Here is a 6,000-nt window from a genome sequence, read left to right on the forward strand (position 1 = left end):
TTTGATTTTTGAACTGGGCATTGGAGTAACTTAAGTAATGTTTCAATTTGTTGAGAAAATTTGATTTAAAATAGGAAAATCAAATGAGGTCCAAATTAATACCATAACCTTTGGGGTAAAGAGGGATTAGAGAATGTGGCATTTCCTATGTGTCCCTAACATTGGACTTTAAGCTGAAATGCTGAAAATAGACTGAGAGGAGGAAGTATAAAGTCTGTGATAAAGATGTGTTAAAGTTTACCTTGGTTAAATTGTCTGTTCAAATGTTCTATTACAAGATATTTCAGCCTTAAGCTGATTATCAGAGAGGTCTTTAAAAAAATTTAAAGTATTGCCATGTAATGTTAAAAACAAAGCAAAATATGAATGAATAAAGCCAGGGAGTGTATGGCCTAAGAGTAGGAGTGGTCTCTCAAATCCAGTGTAGCAGACAAAACTTTGTAATTGTCTCATACCTCCTTTTTCTAAATCCTGTATATTTTTCTACTATACTACTCGTTTCCCACCTGTTATCCAATTGTCAGAATCCTTATATTTGCTTGAAAGAATTAATAATCAACAAAAAATCAGAATTTAAATCTTTAAAGAATACAATTCAGAACAGATTTGTATGGGGAAATAGATTCATCCATTTTATTGAAGTGTATAACCAGTCTCATTATTTTTATGAGAATTTGATGTTTGTGTATATGTGGAACGATGACTACATGCTTCGTTTGGGCATGACAAAGCTTCTGAATATTAGCTGATAGACAATGGTAGAAACCTACATCCTGACAAGAATAACAGATGAGGAGATTTTTCCAGGGTCCAGGATGTGCTCCTGCCCTGAATGGAATGTATGTAGATGCTACTAGGCAAACTACTTTCATAAGTATTACTGAATGCAAGGAAAATATTTTTATATATTATGAGATATACTGATCAATGCTTACATGCATGAGATAGAGATGTGTGTAGGGTATGAGTTTGTGGGCTGTCAATAAAACATTGTCTAATGCTTGGAATTGGATAAAAGAGATTAAGTGCACATTCTTTAAGTGAACTAAGTTTTATCTACTGGACATGTGGAGGAATATCTGATTCTATAGGGGTATGAACTTTTCATTGACTTTCCATGGCTAGACTATTTTACAATTCTGTTGGGCTAGAAGTTAACTCATAGAAAAATATGGTCAGATGTTCATTGCCCATAGTAGGGCTCATGTGCATTAGTAAATGTATTCTTTGCTAGAGGTGCCATAACAAAGAACCACAGACTGAGTGCTTAAATAGAAATTTATTTCCTCAAATTTCTGGAGGCTAGAAATCTGGAGATCAAAGTGTTGCCAGCGTTGGTTTCTTCTGAATCATCTCCCCTTGGCTTGTAGATGGCCCTCTTTTCCCTATGTCTTCACATGGTCTTTCCTCTATGTATATCTGTGTACTACTCTCCCCTTATTATAAGTAAACTAGTCATAGTGGGTTAGGGCCTACCCTAATGACCTCATTTTAACTTAAAATACCACTTATAAAATGCAGTCTCCAAATATAGTCACATTTTGAGGTGCTGGGCATTAGGACTCCAACATATACATTTTTAGAGAGGACACAATTCAGGCCATAACACCATATTACTTAATGAGTTGAGGGAAATTTCTGAAAGGGGATCATTTATATTTTCGTGATATCATTTATATTTTCCTTTTTGAAAATTTTGATTTATTTGAAGAGAAATGAGGGATGGGCTGGAGCTTGTTGAATTAGGTCTTACCTATTGACAATAGAAAAGCAAAATTCTACCCTAGTAGGAAAGTCATGTGATTTTATAATATTTTGTTCATTGCCTATGTTTGTGTCTAACATCTACTGTTAATGTTAATTTTCTTCATACCCATAAGTCAGGTTTGTATGGAATCTCAGAAAAACCAAAAATTGTCAGAAAGATTATGAAATTGTTGCCTCAACAACATATGGAAAACAAATCCTCATGTTGAAAAGAAAACCTTCACCCAAAACTTACACATCACTTGCAGTTCTTTCTCATCTTAACTATAAGAGGAAAAGGAAAGCACTAAAGGGCTGGGGTGAGAGGGAGAAATCTGATGTATGTTTTGATAACAGATTAATTCTCTGTGGAATCCTATAGTTGTCACTTTGTTATCTTCTTTTATTAAAGCTTGTTTTATTAAGGCCTAGTGGTACCAATATTGGTCTGGCTGGCTGGTAACCTTCTTCAGGAAATGAAGATGATTCTAGAGGGATGATGGTATAGGGGAGAGAGGAGTGAGAACAATAAGTGCAGATATTGAGTGTACCAGACTCAAGTCCTTGACTGGAAGACAAAGCGAGCTTCAGTTCTAATGACTCACAACTTGACAGAAATCTATACTCCTTACTGTATAGAAATTATCCCTACATTAAGAAAACGAGATATATTTCTACTCACTTTAAAAATCAGTCATTTGAAACTGCTATGCTTAATTATTTATTGAGTAATTGTATCATAAAAGGCAAAATTTGGGAAATTTTCTAAGAGTATGTAGGCCAAAAATTTTAATACCAATCCCCCCCCCCAGCCAAATAAAACACTGTGATAAATCACCACAAGAATGTTTCACTAATTTTAATCAGAAATTGTTACTATTTTCTAAAGTGGTCTTTAAGTTCCTAATGACAGCATTCCAAGTTGCAGGCAAGAAGATCCCTACCAAAGAAACTAAAACGGTTTAAGGTCTTAAAGAAGATGCATTTTACCTATAAATTTGAGCAGAGGAGTTCCTCCAAAAATAATATCACGGTGATTTGCAATCTATCAAACAGTTTCTAAGAGTGCCTTTACTCTTTGATGGACCAGGTAAATAACTCACTTTCATAATTATGCTATCTCCACAAGCCCCAGCTTCTTCATATGTAAAACAAGGACAATGACAAAACCAAACAATAAGGTTGTTATGAAGATTTGATATATTAACCTTGTCATAAAAGTGCTCGATAAATGGCATTTTACTATACAAATAAATATATGCACTTAATTGTGGACATCTAATGATAATATAAGTAGTGGGGTGCCATACGCAAGTGTTTATTTTATTAAGATGACTAAGGCATCAGTTTGCATAATCATGGTCAATATGCATGATGGTAGTCAAAGAAATGTGTTAAAGAGATTATTGTATTTTAATGGTCCAGATAAAAAATTATGAAGCCCTAATCTAAGGAAGTAAATGTTGAGAAAAAGAAGAAATTATACCTATGAGAATTATTAAGAATCTAAAATTGCCAAAGCTTATCAGAGAATGGTAGAACAAGTGAAGGGAATAGAGGAGTCAAACATATCCAGATTTCTGAAATGGAAAATGGAAAATGCTGATAGAGAAAATCTAAATACCTTATAGGTTCTTAATGATCTGCTTCTTCCCTACCTCTCTGCCCTACTTTTATAGCAATAATAATAGAACAAAGAGAATTTTTAAAAATATAAACCAAAGCACATCACTAATCTACATAAACTGCTCCAATAAGTCCCATTGCTTTTAAGATAAAAGTCCAAAATTTCCATATAGTCTAAGATTGCCATGACTGAGTTCCTGTGCTTATGCCACTTAGATTATTTTATGCCTCATCCCTTCTCAATTTCTATGCCTAAATCACATAGCTCTCTTTCCATTTGTAAAACACAGCAAGTATTTTCCCAACTTGCTGTCCTTTTCCCACTTGCTGTCCATCTTCCTTGAAACTATTCTTGAGATGGCTGGACATTTCTCCATTTGGCCTCACCTTAAACATCATCCCCTCAGAATGAATTTCCTTAGCTACTGGATTTTTAAAATTGAATGTTTTTTTTTTATTATTATAGTATTGTACTTATTTTTCTGAAGGGCATTGCTTAGAACATGTTAAACACATTTATTTATTTGTCTAATTATTTATTATACAGTGCTTCCGAAGGTTTTCAAATGCATGAATGCAGGGACTATGCCACTTGGCTTTAGCTACTGTGTGCCCATCACTTCTTGTGGCACTTGGCATATAGTAGGCAGGTAATGCATGTATCTCCATGAAAGGATGAATATCCAGTAGGAAATACATATATTTGCAGCTTGAAAAAGTATCTAAATGGAAATATGGATTTGTAATAATTGTCATACAGAGAGTAATTAAAACCTTTAGAGAGAATGTGATGACTAGAGGAAAATAAATAGAAGGAAATGTGAACTAGGATTAATCTGGGATCATGCCAATACTTTTATTAAAAGCTTTAGCTTTTTACTTTTTTTCAACTTATAAAAGCAATATATATGGGCATGGAGGAGGGTACTTGTGGGGATGAGCACTGGGTGTTATATGGAAACCAACTTGACAATAAGCTATTAAAAAAAATAAAATAAAGTAAATAAAAGCAATACATGTTTGTTGGGAAAATAAATAAATAAAGATTCCAACTATGAGAGTAGTTGGGGTAGTTCATAGTGTCATTATCCACCATTGTGTAAATATCTGACTATGTATTTTAAGAGCAAATCTATAATTTAAATAAGTAAAAGAGAAAATAGCATTCACCAGAGTTTCAAGTAGATCATATTTGGTCAGGAAAATACCTTTTACTAGAGAACTTACTGAAAGAACTGAAGGATGAGTAAAATAAAGAAGGACTTTCAGTAAAGAAGAGGAATAATTTGTATTTATCTTTCAGGAGATAGTAAATAAATTAAAAACATGAGGTGGGAACAAGAATGATGGTCAAAATTTCTGGAACCCTCTACTTGTGTTTCTCTTCTACTTCCTTTCAAACTTTAGTAGCTCCAAAAGAAAAATATAGAAACAAAGCTTCAGGCTGTGAAACTCTGTGCTCAAAATCTATCTTCATATTTGGGCAGGGATAGAGAAGAAAGCATCAGCAATAGAATATGTGGAGAAGACATTTAGAATTATATCATGGCTGAATTTTATAAAATTTCCTTGTAATAGCTGGGTAGTTTACATATCATTTTTTTTTAACTTTCATAGAAGTATACTCTACAAATTGTTCTGCAACTTCCTTTTATCATTTTGTCACAAAATTCATTCCATATTAGTATAGGTAGATGTTTTTAATTCTTTTTAAAATATGTGAATCAAATTCCATTGTTCTTCACTGTACAATAAAGCATTCCTTATCCTATATTTACAGACCTTGAAATGGTTTCTATATTTTGTTTATTGTACAGTGGAGTAATTAATAACTTACACAGTATTACCTTATACACATGTTACTCCTATAATCCTTGAGGTAAATTATGGTTCAGTGCATTTGGATTTCAATGAAAACTTACTCCCCAAAGGCATGTGAACATTCATGTTCACCAGCTGCATGTGGGAGTTCTTCTACCACCTTATCTCTACACCAATACTGTTTACTTTCAGTTCTGTTAAAAAGTTGCCTCTCTAACAGATGAAATATAGCTTGTCATTGTTTTTAAGAGTAGCACTTTATTTTTATTTGATATCCGTGTTGTATATATCTTGGTTGCTTCACAGATCCATCTTCTCTCTTCCCTTCTCTATTCTGTTTCCCCCACTCTAGCATGGATGGATTACATAAATTAACCCTGGCTTCTATTTGGTTTCAGCTGAGGCTGAGCGTCAATATGGCATTACCTCCTGATAGTGGGTGGTGGGTACCAACCTGCTCCCTCAAGGGAAGTAAAGTATACTGGATCCCACCTGTCATGAAGGATACCACATTTTGTCTTATAAGGTAAGGTATTTTCAGTATAGATTTGCCTGTTTTCTAAAAAACAAACAAACAAACAAACCCAAGAAAACAAAAACCACAACAACTTTCTGCTAATTATGGATTTCAGCACACTATCTCATACAGCTTTACATTCAACCAAAGGACATGTGTGTGTGGCAGAGGCTCAGTCCTATAGTATGCACTGGTATTATGGTATGTCCCATCACCCATATGTAGCTGATCTGGTAGAAAGTTTGAATGGACTGTTGAAGGCTTAGTTACTATGTCAGTAGAGGGCCCAA

The 6,000-nt window shown here is 33.9% G+C and overlaps 1 long non-coding RNA gene across 3 annotated transcripts in view; it reads left to right on the forward strand.

The window, feature by feature from the left end:
• LOC144234506 (uncharacterized) overlaps nt 1-5,684 on the forward strand; it is a 106,954-nt gene extending 101,270 nt beyond the window's left edge. For all 3 annotated transcript variants that reach the window (XR_013335988.1, XR_013335987.1, XR_013335989.1), the window contains one exon: nt 5,592-5,684. This is a non-coding gene — a long non-coding RNA (uncharacterized LOC144234506). The remainder of the gene's footprint in view (nt 1-5,591) is intronic.
• The last annotated feature ends 316 nt before the right edge of the window (nt 5,685-6,000 follow it).

This window comes from Crocuta crocuta, unplaced genomic scaffold, assembly GCF_008692635.1.
Source record: "Crocuta crocuta isolate KB4526 unplaced genomic scaffold, BGI_CrCroc_1.0 scaffold154, whole genome shotgun sequence".
Classification (NCBI taxonomy): domain Eukaryota; kingdom Metazoa; phylum Chordata; class Mammalia; order Carnivora; family Hyaenidae; genus Crocuta; species Crocuta crocuta.